Here is a 20,284-nt window from a genome sequence, read left to right as displayed (position 1 = left end):
TACCTGCGTCTATTATCTCTGATCAGGATAGCAGGTTTACTTCCAGATTCTGGCAGTCTCTCCAAAAAGCCCTTGGAACCAAACTAGACATGAGCACGGCATATCATCCTCAGATTGACGGACAAAGTGGGAGAACTATCCAAACCCTAGAGGACATGCTTAGAGCATGTGTCATTGATTTTGGAAAGTCGTGGGACACACATCTACCTTTGATCGAGTTCTCGTACAACAACAGTTACCATACCAGCATCAGGGCTGCCCCGTTTGAAGCCCTTTACAGTCGCAAGTGTAGATCCCCTCTGTGCTGGGCCGAGGTGGGGGATGCATAGTTAGCCAAGAGTCGAGTCCCCGATAGTGCTCTCACTGGTCCTGAAATCATCCGCGAAACCACTGAGAAGATTATCCAAATCCGAGAACGATTGAAAGCTTCACGAGATCGCTAAAAGAGTTACGCTGACAACCGTCGGAAACCTCTGGAATTCCAAGTCGGAGACCGTGTCCTGTTGAAAATCTCTCCCTGGAAAGGCACGATACGCTTTGGAAAGCGTGGGAAACTTAACCCTAGGTACATTGGACCCTTCGAGATCCTCACCAAGATCGGTCCGGTAGCCTATAAACTTCGTTTACCCCACGAGCTCAGTAACATCCATCCCGTATTCCATGTTTAAAATCTCAAGAAGTGCCTATCCGATAAAACCCTAGTGATTCCTTTAGACGAGATCGAGATCAATGAAAACCTCAACTTCATGGAGGAACCAATCGAAATCATGGATCGAGAAGTCAAACGTACAAAGAAAAGCCGCATCCCGTTAGTGAAGGTCCGTTGGAATGCCAAGTGGGGACCGGAGTTCACTTAGGAGCGGGAAGACTCAATGAAGCAGAAGTATCCTCAACTCTTTCCAGATCCATGATTTGTATCTTGTCTTGTATCTTAATTTTGAATTTCGGGACGAAATTCCCTATAACAGGGGGATAATGTGACAACCCGAAACTTTTAGCCCATGTAATTGATCTAGCACTAAAACTTGAGTTCATTGTCTTTTATTAAATCATGTGGTTTCATTGAGTGCTCTAGACTTAGTATAATCTAAGATATGAGTCTTAGGCAGGGTTGGAGAGTGTTTAGTATCACAATATCGGGCCAAGCTCACTAAATAAGGTGTGTGCGGCCACACACTTGTGTGTGCGGCCACACCGATGTGTGTACGGCCACACACCCAACCGCAAACACCCTCAACCTCACACCCAATTCAATTTATGGATGGATACCTCTTCATTCATTCATTTAGATGTTCTCTTCCCTCTCTCTACTTTCTCTCTCTAAATCCTCAACCAAGAACACTTGGAAGGCTTCATAATCGTGATCTACTTCATCTTCAAGCTAAGTATAGTGGTAAACACTTGGATCCCAAGCTTAAAACTCATTATGTTCATCATATTCATCATCCCATGAAGGTGTACGGCCGCACACCTTCAAATGGGGGCAGCATACATTCAAAACTCCCAAGTATGAAGAGCATACACTTCAAGAATCAACATATGGACTCAAATGAGGAGTGTACGGCCGCACACACCCTCTGTATGGCCGCACACTCTTGTCTGCTGCCTCACACACACTCCTGGCCGCACTCCCCAGCCGCACACTCATTTTCAAGACCATACACCCACTCTAATATCCATATTTGGCCCTAAACTTGCATAAATCATGAAGTTTAGATCATAGGACACTTATTCTTAGTAATTCCAAGCCCTAAGGATGTTTTCCCATCATTTTTAATCATGAAAAACCTTAGTTCTAACTCATTTATGTGTCATCACATGAAAAATAGGGGCCATAGGAGTTCAGGGCATCCGTTGACACTCGATCTCTACATTACGCTGTGAGTTCATACCCCTACCCTTTTACACTATTTTTCACTGTTTTCAGGGGGGAACACAGCAAAGTACAAGGGATTACTTGTACTCAAAACTTGTTTTCATGTGTGTGTTTCACATTTTATATGCTTTTAACACTGATTGTTACAACTGATAACCGTTTGAACATGCAGATCACGTAAACATATATTTGTGAAATGGATTTTAAACTGTTATGTTTTATATATATTTCACAAATGGTTTTCCACATTTTATCAGTTAAAAGCATGACATTAGAACCATCGCAACATAAAACGTGTACACTGTATATCCTCGGTAACACTCCACAGAGATATGCGAGTGGAGGATTATCATATTATTACTAGTAAATTTGTTAGTCCTGTATGATTGGAGACACGTCCTCGGTGAACACTCCACAAAGATACGCGAGTGGAGGACTGCACCCGTAATCAGAATCTCTGGGATTAGAGAGCGTGACTTGAGTGTATAGATCTATACGGGGCTGACTACCCTACACCTGGCTGCTAGCTACAACCGAACCGAAATGGTTCAAGGGTGACGAAAGTCATAAAGTGATGTGGACTACTTATTGCCATATCTAGTCTATCGTATGGTTATGGAACTCACACTTAGGATAACAGTGATTTACTTAATAGTAATAATGAATAACACAATATATTTCACAAGATAACCAGGTTTCAGTATACATTTTTCACATTGGTAATCAACAGTCAGGAAAGTATGGGACTTTCCTGGGGAACTTTGTACATAACTAGAAAAGAGTAACAAACCGAGTAACTTTACATCTCAGAAGGGTAAACATGTTTTTCAAAATACATCTTTTACATTTGATAACCAAAAACTCAGGAAAGTATGGGAATTTCCTGGGAATACATTTGTACATAACCAAAACAGATAACCTAACTATACATTTCCACAAAAATATACATGTTTTCAGTGTACAACTTTACTTTACATGTTCAGAACAAAAACCAACCTTCTTAAGAAAATATGGGATTTTATTGGTGTGTGTGTAACATTTTCAGAAACAGAAAGGAAACTCGAACATTTTCACAAAACAAAAACCGCTTATGAACTCACCAGCGTTATGCTGATTGTCAAACCGCTTGTGTTCTCAGGTCAGCGTTAGAACAGGTACCCGAAGATCATTTTGTTCCACGTTGGAGTGCGCAGAAGACCAGTTCGTTTTGTTATTATATAGTATGTATCACCACTGTATAACTTTACTTTTGAACAAATGTAAAACATTTCTATATTTAATGTAATGGTTGTTTTACTTTACTTACTATGTGCATTGGATTTGATACTCAACGTGGAGTCCACCCCGGAAATGTTTCCGCCTTCGGTTTTCGAGGTGTAACATATTACAATACTATTCAACCCTTACAAAGGGTATCGGTCTATATTCCAATTTTGGGGTCATCTATTCATAGGCGACGGTTAAGAGTCCTTATAAGATAAAAACTTGATCACTAAGTAATTATTCCTATGAATTGAAATCCAAATATTGCACTTTAAACCCTTTGATCTACAAGTTTCTATTAATTTACTAAGCACTAGTAAATTAACAAACTAGATCCTCAATATTATCTCTTGTCAATTATTGTTAAAATTTGTTCTTACGTGTGACCCAATAGAACACTTTTATTAATAGTAAGATTACCAAATTGTAATGAATGTGGGCATTATTTCCAACAAATATAACAAGAACACCTCAACTATGTGAAAGCCCTGATAGCATCATACTATTATATACATAGGTTGATTAATTTTTTAGTATTATTTCAATTAAAGCAAGATATGGATGACATTTATAGCAATGTATTTTCAACGCTTTACTCTGTGTAGCAATATGTTTCCATTAGATTTGGAAACACTTATCAAAACGACCTTGTTTTTTTTCGTATATAGCAATGTATGTTTTAAAAAATTATTGTATAAACTCTCTCCGCAACGCGCATGATTAAATAACCTCTTATAATAACCTTTATGTGATTTTTCCTACTCTATTTTAACATTCAATCTTAAATAGAAAAAAAACCATTTATAGCTTTTTACTGTTAGGTAACGGTCACTCTTGTAATTTAATATTGTTGTAGGAGTAATTGTATTCAAATTGAAATAACACTGTGAAGAATATGATTGTTGTGTAACGGTGTAAAAGACTACATAATTATAGTAACAAATTCGTCATCAATCTAAATACTTTTTGCATTACACTCCTCCCCTCCCCTCCCCTCTGTCACTTTCTAATTCGTTCTCTATTTCATCATTTTTTTAATTCGTTATAACAGTTTCTTTTTACATAGATGTAGCTTGTTGATGATTACTTTATTTACGACAACTTGTTAGCAAACATATATATTATGGTTTCATATAGCCTTTAGTCCTATAAATCCATTTAGGCTCTTCTCATTTTATTAGATTTCCCTTTTCAAAAGAAAAAAAAAGGTATTTGCCGCCTCAAGTGCTACCTTCCTAAATTTACAGGTATGGCAAAACCTGCTTTGAGGAAGGGAATTGAATTTTCCACGGCTCATAAAGTCTCTAAAGAAATTGTTGAGTATAGTTAAGTTGTATACTCATCCAATAGTAATGGGATTCCATGCCTTGACAATGGTACACGGACCTTAGAATTTTTTCTTGACAAATGGGAAATCTCATCGGCACGTGAGTATGAAGATCACGGGACTTGAGCTGCTGGATGTATTTATTTACAAAATATGCTTCATAGGCCAGGGAGCAAGAAGTAGGAGGAATCACTCCATTTCGTGAGTTTATCCCATTTGTCTCACACCATTGGCTTATAAGGCTGCTTAATGCAAAGTTAGGTAATAGAATTCTATTTGTCAAGATCTGTCACGTCTTATGACAAACTTCATTCCGAGTTTGTATCCATGTTTCAATCGTGGTGCAATCGTAGGTCTACAAGATTAGAGAGGATACTTTTTTCCTGGTTAAAATAACTCAACAGAATAATCTATTGCCTAACTATGATGCAAGTGATTTTGAGGTGTAATAAATGCATAGGATACGACAATGGAAGGGCTAGTGGTGCAATCTTAGTTAAGTTTTTCTAAGACAAAATTGCAACATTGGTCATGTGATATTCAAAAAACTTTGGATAGGGTCCAAAAAGTTTCCAACTTGCATGGAAGGTCCAAAATCAAAACTTTTCCGTGATTTTTGTCCAAAAAAATACTTGAAAAGACGATTATGTTCTTTCATTTTCTTTTTTTGTATTTTTATAATTATTCTCATACTATTCTAATTAAATATTAAAGAAAAAAGAAAAAAAACTATCCCCACCACAACCACCGTTCTCTCTCTCTCTCTCTCATATATATATATATATATATATATATATATATATATATATATATATATATATATATATATATATATATATATATATATATATATATATATATATATATATCGGTATTTCTGGAAAGTAAATAAGCAACCAAAATCATATCAGCCCTCACATAAACACTCCTTCACTCACCAATTTACTCCCCTCCCTCTCTATCTCTCTTTCGATTTTGTTGAATTCTTCACCAAAACAACATAAGATGTGTTTCCCAAAGCCAAATCCAACCTTCATCTGTTGAAGGTTCGATCAACTGTACCACCATGTTTACCTTGTATGTCTACGTCAAGTATGTTACCAATCAGGGAAGAAAAAAAATCAATCGTTGACAAAAAAGAGATAAATCAGAGAGATGTATGAATACGGATTAAGGGATGGCTCACTTTCTCGATTTGCATATCTTTCTCGTTATTGGTTTCTGTGTACAAATCTAACCTAAATATGTTGTGGCTCATTGACATTGGGAGGATGGATTTGATCTAGAAAAATACCAAAGATTTACCACTATTTCAATGTTTGTGTACGAATCTATGCTCGTTAATTTAGGGATATGGATTCTTTTAGTGTAAGGAAGATGAAGATGGGTACTGAAACCTGATAAACAGGTTGATCAACTAAAATCATATTTTTGAACAACATAGAAAGGATATAGATAGGTTTATTTGTTAATATGGAGTGTAGATGATGATGGGTTTTGTTGTTAATAAAAAAGAAAACGAGAGTGGTGATGGTGATGCTAGAGTGTGTATTTTAAATTATCAATGTGTGCATGTGCGTGTGTGTAAGATTTTTGAGATTTTTGAGATTTTTTAAAATTCAATGAGAATTTGAAAGCAAATAGCTGAATTGATCCACAAAATCAAGTAGAACACTCGATTCAACAAATCAGTTGCAGAGTCGAATTACAACTGAAGATCTAGAAAGAATTTTTCTCTTCAAAAAGCGCAGAAACTTTCTGAACCAAAATTGATTCAAATTTTTTTTTGAAACAGAGTGAAAATTAGATCGCAGATTGTAATTCTTGTTCTGATACCAATTGATGATGTATTGAATCAAGTAAGAAACGAATCAGAGTAAGTATGAATGCGAGATTGAACACACGATGTAAATATGATCTTGTTTCAGCTCTATTATGCTTTTAAAGTTTTACAGAGTGAAAGACAGGTTCTGTAAAGGACTCTTATCTAACTCTAGTAAAGTTCCATATTTATAGGAATAGAGAAAGCATAAAAAAAAACTACTAAAGTATTGACTCTAAGCTTCGTACGAAATACACCTTAGTAAATACATTAACGAAACATACGAAAGGTACAAAAGGTCTTCGACTTATTACAATACTATTCAACCCTTACAAAGGGTATCGGTCTATATTCCAATTTTGGGGTCATCTATTCATAGGCGAGGGTTAAGAGTCCTTATAAGATAAAAACTTGATCACTAAGTAATTATCCCTAAGAATTGAAATGCAAATATTGCACTCTAAACCCTTTGATCTAAAAGTTTCTATTAATTTACCAAGCACTAGTAAATTACCAAACTAGATCCGAAATATTATCTCTTGTCAATTATGGTTAAAATTTGCTCTTACGTGTGACCCAATAGAACATTTTTATTAATAGTAACATTACCAAATTGTAATGAATGTGGGCATTATTTCCATCAAATATAACAAGAACACCTCAACTATGTGAAAGCCCTAATAGCATCATACTATTATATACATAGATTGATTAATTTTTTATTATTATTTCAATTAGAGCTAGATATGGATTACATTTATAGCAATGTATTTTCAACGCTTTACTCTGTGTAGCAATAGGTTTCCATTAGATTTGGAAACACTTATCAAAACGACCTTGTTTTTTTTCATTTATAGCAATTTATGTTTTAAAAAAATTATTGTCTACACTCTCTCCGCAACGCGCATGATTAAAAACCTCTTAGAATAACCTTTATGTGATTTTTCTTTCTTTATTTTAACATTCAATCTTAAAAAATAAAACAAAACCATTTATCGCTTTTTACCATTAGGTAACGGTCACTCTTGTAATTTAATATTGTCGTGGGAGTAATTTTATTCAAATTGAAATAACACTGTGAAGAATATGACCGTTGTGTAACGGTCTAAAAGACAACATATTTATAGTAACAAATTCGTCGTCAATGTAAATACTTTTTCCATTACACTCCTCCCCTCCCCTCCCCTCTTGAATTCCTTATCTTCAAAGTATACTCTGTCACTTTCTAATTTGTTCTCTATTTCATCATTTTTGTAATTCGTTATAGCAGTTTCATTTTACATAGATGTAGCTTGTTGATGATTACTTTCTTTAAGACAATTTGTTAGCAAACATATATATTATGGTTTCATATAGCCTTTAGTCCTATAAATCCATTTAAGCTCTTCTCATTTTATTAGATTTCCATTTTCAGAAGAAAAAAAAGGTATTTGCCGCCTCAAGTGTAAACCTTCATAAATTTACAGGTCTGACAAAACAAGGAAGGGAATTGAATTTTCCTGGGCTCAGAAAGTCTCTAAAGAAATTGTTGAGTTGTAACGTCCAACATTTCAAAACAATTAAAACTTTTCAAAATCACCCATTTTATTAACGTTGTTACAAAAAGGTTTTCAATACATTATTAAACAGAGTAATTTCCAAGGTTCATATCATAAAACACCAACGCGAGGAACGGTACGATCACGCCTTTGCCTTGCCACAGACTCTTGAGAACCTGAAACAGAAAACCACAACTGTAAGCCCGAAAGCTTAGTGAGATACCCCCAAAATACCATCCGCATATACGCCTTTCCAGGCCCTGACCTTCCGGTCCATGTGTCTCAGGGGACTTCCGTCCCTGCTGGGTAAACCTTCCGGTCCTACCCACGCCGACCTTCCGGTCCATCACACAACATATTGCCTTCCGGCCCATAACATATTGCCTTCCGGCCCATAACATATTGCCTTCCGGCCTATAACATATTGCCTTCCGGCCCATAAGCATAAAATGCATATATAACATAACAATTAATCATATAGCAGTTCATAGCCAACAATCGATCAACAGATCACATATCATAGCATTACTCTAACAAGATACCGGTCTAGCCGGTCACTATCATAACATTACCCTATGAATCAGTCAACATACTAAATGCATACATACGCCTTTCCAGGCCATGACCTTCCGGTCCACATAGCAAAGCCTTCCGGCCCATAACATGTAATGCCTTCCGGCCTATATCATAACAATGACAACTACCCGGATTTCCATCCGATAAAAAGGTTCGGCCTTGGTGCCATAAACCCTAGCGATATAGTGAGGATAACTCACCTCGAAACTGCCGGCTGAACAGATAGCTCAAGCTGCTCCGATCACTGATACGATCTCCACCTCTGGACAGTCACCAATGCACTGAACTCAAACAATAAACAACAATTACCAAAATACCCCTGGAACCACTGGTCAATCCTTGGTCAAAGACAAGGTCAAAGTCAACCCCTGACTGACCCTACTCGCCGAGTCAACCCTATGACTCGCCGAGTCAACCCTATGACTCGCCGAGTCCCCATACTCAGAACTTCACTCAACCCGCGACCTAACTTGCCGAGTCACCCCAAGACTCGCCGAGTTCAACCACTCTGAGTCCACTCGCCCTTAGCTCACCGATTCCTTAAGATTCCCTTTCTACACGTCGAGTATCCCTTTTTTGACTCGACGAGTTCCTCCTGGAAGAATCGCGGGGCCACCCCGACTCAACTCGCCGAGTCTGAAGAACAACTCGACGAGTCCCAGTTAATCTTCAAGCTACTCGCCGAGTCTGTTCATCGGACTCGGCGATTCCATGCCATGCAACCGCTCAAACTGCCTTCTAAGGTCAGAACTGCTCCGACCATTCATAGGTCTGGCCTTCCTAAACTGATTCATCACGTAAGGTCCTCATTTCGGTGCTCATAATACACCCCATGATTCATAATTTACATTTTGACCTAAGGCATAAGGATTCCAATCCAAAACCTCCATCAATTCCCGAAATGCTCAGGCATGGGACATTCTGGACCTCCAAAGGTCCCAATACAGGGTTCCAATCGTTTGGGGGACTAGGGTAACATTCAATCTAGTCACAAAAGGGTTCCATAAACCCTAAATCCATATACACATCAACATAGCAGAGTATAACTCGAATTCTTACCTGGATGATGTGCTCTCTGTGTCCCCAATCCTCAGAACGTGACTCCCCTTGTTGTTCCCTTAGCCAAGCCTTCTCTTCCTTGCACAACAACTCCTCCAAATTCAACAATGGTCTTCAACCTTGCTCCAGATGCACACAGTCGATTTAGGGTTTCTCTCAGAAGGCTAAAGTGAACAATGACGGCCAATAATTCCTTCATATACGTCCCAAACCTGGACGGTTAGGGTTTTCGCTAAACAGCGCAGACTCGTCGAGTCCATATCCGGACTCGTCGAGTCCAGTCGCGAACCCGCCACCAGATCTGCGATCTTACTCGGCGAGTCTAGACTCCAACTCGCCGAGTCCCCTCTTAAAACACCCAAAACATAATTACAACAAAACCTGGGATTCCGGGCTGTTACAATTCTCCCCCACTAGGACTAGACTTCGCCCTCGAAGTCTCACTCTGAAAATAGTTCCGGATGCTGCTCCCACATCTCACGTTCCAGCTCACAGGTCATTTCCGATCCCCTCCGGTGCTGCCACTGAACTAACACCAGAGGTATCTCCTTATACCTTAGAACCTCGATCTTCCGATTTCTGATGACCACTGATCTCTTGGCATAATTCAGGCTCGCATCCACCTGAATGTCTTCTAGCGGGACCACTGCCGACTCATCGGCTATATACTTTCTCAATTGCAACACATGAAAAATGTCGTGGATTTGTCTCAAATCCGTGGGCAACTCCAAACGGTAGGCCACCCGGCCTACCCCCGCAATCACATGAAAAGGCCCAATATACCGGGGCCCCAACTTGCCCCTCTTCCTGAATCGAATCACTCCTCTCCAAGGAGAGGCCTTCAGGAGTATGAAGTCGCCGACCTGAAACTCAAGCTCGGACCGGTGTCTGTCTGCATAACTTTTCCTGTCGGCTCTGGGCGGTCAATAACCTCTGTCTCATCTGCTGAATCTGCTTTGTCGACTGAAGCACGATCTCTGTACTACCCATCACTTTCTGTAACCGAGAATTACCCAAGATGCAACTCTGCTCTAAATCTCAACAATCACTCGACCCACAAGGGTTAGGAAACCAGAAACCACCGGATTCCCGATCCAAAGCCCACTTTGTCCATACCGGACCGACTGAGAGACCCATTCTCACTCTCAGAGCAACTCTCACGAGTTCTCCTCTTGCAATCACATACCCATGCTGAACTAGCCCCAACACCCGCAGGTTGGAAGACCCGATACACTGATGATATCCTCGAACATCTCCCAGGATGAACCACTAATATCCACCCTATACCCTGATCAGACTCACACTGAGAATTCAAGATTCTCTCTCCCCCTGCATCCCTTCTGAGCCTCAACAGACATCCCAAACCGGATGGGTTCCTACTTCACTGCCGCGCACACGATGCTCAAAACCATACTCGAATACTCTAACCATAACTCTGCTCTGCAGCTTTCACTTTCGTGAACTTGCACTCCCCTGCGGAGTTACACACCTTTCTCTTTTCCTTTTCCAAGGAACCCTCTTGGCCATAATGCTACTCCAACCAGTGCCACGGTGCTCGCCCCAAGCGACACCACCCTTTTTGCGTAACCGCTATCCACATACTCTGGCTCTCATTGCAGGGGCTCTCAAGCCCATGCACTCTCTCCACTCCACAGAATCACTACCTCAACTAAACAAAATCACTAACCCGGAGTAGACCTTCCAATGTAATCACACTGCAACATACAAAATCCGAAATCTCAACCTGATCCAACAATACCATCAGAGTCCCCAGCATGACTGGACCGACTCTCATAACACACACTAGCCACTCGAGGCTATATCTCTGTGGGTCCGTACACCCAACCTCTGTGAACCCTCAGGTTCTAACTCTGGGAACCTTCCGGTTCCAACTCTAGAAACATGCACAACATAAATCCCGTGGGATTAATACAGTACGACCCATCACGTACATCAAGCATACAAATACTCTGATCACATAACCCCGGTTACTTACTCAAACTTGATCCCGGCCTGCTCCCAGGCCTCCACAATCAAATGCCCTAGGTCTGTATCCTGCCCCGCATACCCGACACTCGCTCTTGTCAGCCTATACTCTGAGCTGACAGAACACTGCTGAATCCCAACAGCTAAGCACTCTCACATACTCATCGATCTCCCGGAGAATTCTCCAATTCTCCCCCACTTAAAGCACTGACTAACAGCCACTGATCGCCATTAACGACCTTTCAGAACAATCCTGCACAAAGAGAACATTTACACACTGACTGCTTCCCACAAGTATAAGCAACCCTCAGCAAAACACATCTCTTCCCTGATCAATCCGCTCAAAAGAATCCGGTCTTTCAATTATCCACTCAACGACTGCAGATGCTACCCGACATTCAACCCAGTGCCGCATCTCCACTATCAACCCTCACGAACGATAACCAACGGAATTCCCAAACAATAACCCATAACCAAACCCACAACCTGCAAAAGGATGAATACCGCATCGAAAACCGCACAAGGCTACCGGCACCAAAACACCAAACTATAACCATACCAAACCATCAGGGAACAACGAATGCCAAAGCGAAAACCTGAAACACCAATCCATAACCATGCCAAACCCGCGAAACAACGAATACCACATCAAAATCCACACAAGATACCAGCACAAACAATACGCCACAATCAACGCAAGACAATCAAGACATCAAGAAAGCATCATACCCGCAGCTGCCTCCGGCACCGCTCCGTCTCCCTCTGCCGCAAGCCGATAAGCACGACCCTGAGCCCTTGGGGCTCCGCTCCATCCTGTCCTCCTCCTGAACTCCTCAAGGTGGCCGGTGCTAGAGCCTGCACCGGTCCTGCAGAAAGCTGTGGATAGTTGACCCTCAAATTTCCAACCTGCCGACAATGATAACAAATCCTCAAATCCCGAATCGGCACTGACTGCCGACAATCCCGCGCATAGTGCCCCTCCTTTCCGCACTTGCGGTATGCACCACCGGACCAGCAAACTCCGGTGTAACCCCTCCCACACTTCCCACAAGTGTGGCCGCTCCGATCCCCCATTCTAACATCAACGGTACTGGACCGTTTCGGCGCTGGCTGCGACTGCATCGGAGCCTGCCTCAGCTCACGCAACTGCAACTCAACCTCTAACTCACGCCGCATGGCGGCCTCCTGCAACACCAACAAGGTCTCGCTCCTCTGTACAGAAACGAACTGTCTGATATCCCCCTTGAGCATACTCAGATATCGGGACATCTGAGCCTGCTCCGAAGCGAACTCAGGGCAAAACATCGCCCTCTCAATAAACATCCTGGTGATCTCAGTCACCGACTCCGAATCCTGCTTCAGCTCAAGGAACTCCCGAGCCAATCTCTCCCTCTCATCTCGCGGAACATAGCGAGTACTGAACATCTCTCTGAACTGATCCCCTGAAACCGCAGCCCTCTGCGCGTCGGAAAATGACCTCGCAGTCAATCTCCACCAATCCTTCGCTCTGAGCCTCAATAGGTTCAGAGCACCCCTCACTCTCTGATCAGTAGGGCATAAACTCGTGGAGAAACACCCCTCCACGTCTGATAACCATCTCATAGCAACAATCGGGTCCTGAACTCCATCGAATGTGGGAGGCTTCGTATAATAGAAGTCCCGATACTGAAAACTCCGACTAGCTCCTCCCCTTGCCACTGCTACAGCCGCTGTAGCCACCGCGGCAGCCGGCTCTGCGAGAGCCGCATATCGCTCATCAAAATACTCCATCATGGCGGTCTTGATCGACCCTAAACAATTCCGGCAACTCAGCCCGAAACAATGCAGCAACCCCGTTACGCAGGATCTTGCGAATCCTCGCATCCAACTCACTCGTGCTCGTCCGATTGATAACCTCCGACAGCACCGATCCACCCGGGACTCGCTCTCCAGCTCCCGATCCTGATCCGGATCCACTATCATCATGCATCGAAATCTCCATACCGAAGACACCATACCAATCTCAGACACTTCCCACAATCCTGGGATCCAACTCTCGCAACCCTACCCTAGAGATCATGGTTTCCCTGATACGCGTATGGGTCCTGTGCTTTCAGTAGTACGGGCCCATACTACCTTCCACACCTACCCATATTTGTATGAAGTACTACCACAATACCCTAGAGGATATGCATAACAACTATCAACCCTCACCACTAAAGGAACACTGAGAATATCCCATAAGGGACCCTAGGCTACAGGCATCACAAATCAGGCAACATTATCATGAATTCCTGAAGATCCCTAGCCTAACTCTAGCATGCTGTTCTATCAAGCTCAATAAAGCAAATATCATGTATGGTATCTTGGGGTTACTTACTGGCTCCGGCTGATCGTACCTCCGCGTCCTCCTTTTACTAAATTTGAAAACCATTTTAATTTCTCTTTTTAAAATCCTCCTCGATTTGAGACTGGAGTCACACGAATGTTTCCCCCAATTCACTCAAACCAAGGCTCTGATACCAACTTGTAACGTCCAAAATTTCAAAACAATTAAAACTTTTCAAAATCACCCATTTTATTAACGTTGTTACAAAAAGGTTTTCAATACATTATTAAACAGAGTAATTTCCCAGGTTCATATCATAAAACACCAACGCGAGGAACAGTACGATCACGCCTTTGCCTTGCCACAGACTCTTGAGAACCTGAAACATAAAACCACAACTGTAAGCCTGAAAGCTTAGTGAGATACCCCCAAAATACCATCCGCATATACGCCTTTCCAGGCCCTGACCTTCCGGTCCATGTGTCTCAGGGGACTTCCGTCCCTGTTGGGTAAACCTTCCGGTCCTACCCACGCCGACCTTCCGGTCCATCACACAACATATTGCCTTCCGGCCCATAACATATTGCCTTCCGGCCCATAACATATTGCCTTCCGGCCCATAAGCATAAAATGCATATATAACATAACAATTAATCATATAGCAGTTCATAGCCAACAATCGATCAACAGATCACATATCATAGCATTACTCTAACAAGATACCGGTCTAGCCGGTCACTATCATAACATTACCCTATGAATCAGTCAACATACTAAATGCATACATACGCCTTTCCAGGCCATGACCTTCCGGTCCACATAGCAAAGCCTTCCGGCCCATAACATGTAATGCCTTCCGGCCTATATCATAACAATGACAACTACCCGTATTTCCATCCGATAAAAAGGGTCGGCCTTGGTGCCATAAACCCTAGCGATATAGTGAGGATAACTCACCTCGAAACTGCCGACTGAACAGATAGCTCAAGCTGCTCCGATCACTGATACGATCTCCACCTCTGGACAGTCACCAATGCACTGAACTCAAACAATAAACAACAATTACCAAAATACCCCTGGAACCACTGGTCAATCCTTGGTCAAAGACAAGGTCAAAGTCAACCCCTGACTGACCCTACTCGCCGAGTCAACCCTATGACTCGCCGAGTCCCCATACTCAGAACTTCACTCAACCCGCGACCTAACTCGCCGAGTCACCCCAAGACTCGCCGAGTTCAACCACTCTGAGTCCACTCGCCCTTAGCTCACCGATTCCTTAAGATTCCCTTTCTACACGTCGAGTATCCCCTTTTTGACTCGACGAGTTCCTCCTGGAAGAATCGCGGGGCCACCCCGACTCAACTCGCCGAGTCTGAAGAACAACTCGACGAGTCCCAGTTAATCTTCAAGCTACTCGCCGAGTCTGTTCATCGGACTCGGCGAGTCCATGCCATGCAACCGCTCAAACTGCCTTCTAAGGTCAGAACTGCTCCGACCATTCATAGGTCTGGCCTTCCTAAACTGATTCATCACGTAAGGTCCTCATTTCGGTGCTCATAATACACCCCATGATTCATAATTTACATTTTGACCTAAGGCATAAGGATTCCAATCCAAAACCTCTATCAATTCCCGAAATGCTCAGGCATGGGACATTCTGGACCTCCAAAGGTCCCAATACAGGGTTCCAATCGTTTGGGGGACTAGGGTAACATTCAATCTAGTCACAAAAGGGTTCCATAAACTCTAAATCCATATACACATCAACATAGCAGAGTATAACTCGAATTCTTACCTGGATGATGTGCTCTCTGTGTCCCCAATCCTCAGAACGTGACTCCCCTTGTTGTTCCCTTAGCCAAGCCTTCTCTTCCTTGCACAACAACTCCTCCAAATTCAACAATGGTCTTCAACCTTGCTCCAGATGCACACAGTCGATTTAGGGTTTCTCTCAGAAGGCTAAAGTGAACAATGACGGCCAATAAGTCCTTCATATATGTCCCAAACCTGGACGGTTAGGGTTTTCGCTAAACAGCGCAGACTCGCCGAGTCCATATCCGGACTCGTCGAGTCCAGTCGCGAACCCGCCACCAGATCTGCGATCTTACTCGGCGAGTCTAGACTCCAACTCGCTGAGTCCCCTCTTAAAACACGCAAAACATAATTATAACAAAACCTGGGATTCCGGGCTGTTACATGAGTATACTTAAGTTGTATACTCAACCAATAGTAATGGGATTGCATGCCTTGACAATGGTACACGGACCTCAGAATTTTTTCTTGACAAAAGGGAAATCTCATTGGCACGTGAGTATGAAGATCACGGGACTTGAGCTGCTGGATGTATTTATTTACAAAATATGCTTCATAGGCCAGGGTGCAAGAAGTGGGAGGAATCACTCCATTTCGTGAGTCTATCCCATTTGTCTCACACCATTGGGTTATAAGGCTGCATAATGCAAAAGTTAGGTAATAGAATTATGTTTGTCAAGATCTGTCACGTCTTATGACAAACTTCATTCCCATTTTGTATCCATGTTTCAATCGAGGTGCAATCGTAGGTCTACAAGATTAGAGAGGATACTTTGTTCCTGGTTAAAATAAGTCAACAGAATAATCTATTATCTAACTATGATGCAAGTGATTTTGAGGTGTAATACATGCATAGGATACGACAATGGAAGGGCTAGTGGTGCAATCTTAGTTTAGTTTTTCTAAGACAAAACTACAACATAGGTCCTGTGATATTCAAAAAACTTTGGATAGGGTCCAAAAAGTTTCCAACTTGCATGGAAGGTCCAGAATCAAAACTTTTTCATGATTTTTGTCCAAAAAAAACTTGAAAAGACGATTATGTCCTTTTATTTTCTTTTTTTTGTATTTTTAATAATTATATATATATATATATATATATATATATATATATATATATATATATATATATATATCGGTATTTCTGGAAAGTAAATAAGAAACCAAAATCATATCAGACCTCACATAAACACTCCTTCACTCACAAGTTTACCCCCTCCCTCTCTATATCTCTTTCGATTTTGTTGAATTCTTCAGCAAAACAACATAAGATGTGTTTCCCAAAGCCAAATCCAACCTTCATCAGTTGAAGGTTTGATCAACTGTACCACCATGTTTACCATGTATGTCTACGACAAGTTTGTTATCAATCAGGGAAGAAAAAAAATCAATTGTTGACAAAAAAGAGATAAATCAGAGAGATGTATAAATACGGATTAAGGGATGGCTCTCTTTCTCGATTTCCATATCTTTCTCGTTACTGGTGTCTGTGTACAAATCTAACCTAAATCTGTTGTTGTTCATTGACTTTGGGAGTATGGATTTGATCTAGAAAAATACTGAAGATATACCAGTATTTCAATGTTTGAGTACGAATCTATGCTCGTTGATTTAGGGATATGGATTCTTTTAGCGTAAGGAAGATGAAGATGGGTACTGAAACCTGATAAACAGGTTGATCAACTAAACTCATATTTTTGAACAAAGTAGAAATGATAAAGATAGGTTTTTTTTGTTAATATGGAGTGTAGATGATGATGGGTTTTTTGTTAATAAAAAAAGAAAACGAGAGTGGTAATGGTGATGCTAGAGTGTATATTTTAAATTATCAATGTGTGCATGTGTGTGTAAGATTTTTGAGATTTTTGAAAATTCAATGAGAATTTGAAAGCAAATAGCTGAATTGATCCACAAAATCAAGTAGAACACTCGATTCAACAAATCAGTTGCAGAATCGAATTACAACTAAAGATCTAAAAAGAATTTTTCACTTCAAAAAGAGCGGAAACTTTCTGAACCAAAATTGATTCAAAAAACTTTTTGAAACAGTGTGAAAATCAGATCGCAGATTGTAATTCCTGCTCTGATACCAATTGATGATGTATTGAATCAAGTAAGAAATGAATCAGAGTAAGTATGAATGCGAGATTGAACACACGATTTAAATATGATCTTGTTTCAGCTCTATTATGCTCTCAAAGTTTTACAAAGTGAAAGACAGGTTCTGTAAAAGACTCTTATCTAACTCTAGTAAAGTTCCATATTTATAGGAAAAGAGAAAGCATACAAAAACTACTAAGGGATTGACTCTAAGCTTCGTACGATATACACCTTAGTAAATACATTAACGAAACATACGAAGGGTACAAAAGGTCTTCAACTTATTACAATACTATTTAACCCTTACAAAGGGTATCAGTCTATATTCCAATTTTGGGGTCATCTATTCCTAGGCGAGGGTTAAGAGTCCTTATAAGATTAAAACTTGATCACTAAGTAATTATCCCTAAGAATTGAAATCCAAATATTGCACTTTAAACCCTTTGATCTACAAGTTTCTATTAATTTACTAAGCACTTGTAAATTAACAAACTAGATCCTCAATATTATCTCTTGTCAATTATTGTTAAAATTTGTTCTTACGTGTGACCCAATAGAACACTTTTATTAATAGTAAGATTACCAAATTGTAATGAATGTGGGCATTATTTCCAACAAATATAACAAGAACACCTCAGCTATGTGAAAGCCCTAATAGTATCATACTATTATATACATAGGTTGATTAATTTTTTTATTATTATTTCAATTAGAGCAAGATATGGATGACATTTATAGCAATGTATTTTCAACGCTTTGCTCTGTGTAGCAATATGTTTCCATTAGATTTGGAAACACTTATCAAAATAACCTTGTTTTTTTTTCGTTTATAGCAATGTATGTTTTAAAAAAATTATTGTCTAAACTCTCGCCGCAACGAGCATTATAAAAAAACCTCCTATAATAACCATTATGTGATTTTTCCTTCTCTATTTTAACATTCAATATTAAAAATAAAAAAAAAACCATTTATGGCTTTTTAGCGTTAGGTAACGGTCACTCATGTAATTTAATATTGCCGTGGGAGTAATTGTATTCAAATTGAAATAACACTCTGAAGAATATGACCGTTGTCTAACGGTCAAAAAGAGTACATATTTATAGTAACAAATTCGTAGTCAATCTAAATACTTTTTCCATTACACTCCTCCCCTCCCCTCTTGAATTCCTTATCTTCAAAGTATACTCTGTCACTTTCTAATTTGTTCTCTATTTCATCATTTTGTTAATTCGTTATAGCAGTTTCTTTTCATATAGATGTAGCTTGTTGATAATTACTTTCTTTAAGACAATTTGTTAGCAAACATATACATTATGGTTTCATATAGCCTTTAGTCCTATAAATCCATTTAATCTCTTCTCATTTTATTAAATTTCCCTTTTCAGAAGCAAAAAAAGGTATTTGCCGCCTCAAGTGTAAACCTTCCTAAATTTACGGGTATGACAAAACCTGCTTTGAGGAAGGGAATTGAATTTTCCAGAGCTCAAAAAGTCTCTAAAGAAATTGTTGAGTATACTTAAGTTGTATACTCATCCAAGAGTAATGGGATTGGATGACTTGACAATGGTACACAGACCTCATAATTTCATCTTGACAAAAGGGAAATCTCACCGGCACGTGAGTATGTAGATCATGGGACTTGAGCTGCTGGATGTATTTATTTACAAAATATACTCCATAGGCCAGGGTGCAAGAAGTGGGAGGAATCACTCCATTTTGTGTGTTTATCCCATTTGTCTCACACCATAGGGTTATAAGGCTGCATAATGCAAAGTTAGGTAATAGAATTCTGTTTGTCAAGATCTGTCACGTCTTATGACAAACTTCATTCCCAGTTTGTATCCATGTTTCAATCGAGGTGCAATCGTAGGTCTACAAGATTAGAGAGGATACTTTGTTCCTGGTTAAAATAAATCAACAGAATAATCTATTATCTAACTATGATGCAAGAGATTTTGAGGTGTAATACATGCATAAGATACGACAATGGAAGGGCTAGTGGTGCAATCTTAGTTTAGTTTTTCTAAGACAAAACTACAACATTGGTCCTGTGGTATTCAAAAAACTTTGGATAGGGTCCAAAAAGTTTCCAACTTGCATGCAAGGTCCAAAATCAAAACTTTTCCGTGATTTTTGTCCAAAAAAAATTGTAAAAACGATTATCTCCTTTTATTTTCTTTTCTTTTTTTGTATTTTTAATCATTTTTCTCATACTATTCTAATTAAAAAATAAAGAACAAAGAAAAAAACTATCCCCACCATAACCATCGTTCACTCTCTCTCTCTCTCATATATATATATATATATATATATATATATATATATATATATATATATATATATATATATATATATATATATATATCGGTATTTATGGAAAGTAAATAAATAAGCAACCAAAATCATATCAGACCTCACATAAACACTCCTTCACTCACCAGTTTACCCCCTCCCTCTCTATCTTTCTTTCGATTTTGTTGAATTCTTCACCAAAACAACATAAGATGTGTTTCCCAAAGCCAAATCCAACCTCCATCAGTTGAAGGTTTGATCAACTGTACCACCATGTTTACCATGTATGTCTACGACAAGTTTGTTATCAATCAGGGAAGAAAA

The sequence above is a fragment of the Lactuca sativa genome, chromosome 4, assembly GCF_002870075.4.
Source record: "Lactuca sativa cultivar Salinas chromosome 4, Lsat_Salinas_v11, whole genome shotgun sequence".
In the NCBI taxonomy this organism is placed as follows: domain Eukaryota; kingdom Viridiplantae; phylum Streptophyta; class Magnoliopsida; order Asterales; family Asteraceae; genus Lactuca; species Lactuca sativa.
This window is presented reverse-complemented; position numbering follows the sequence as displayed.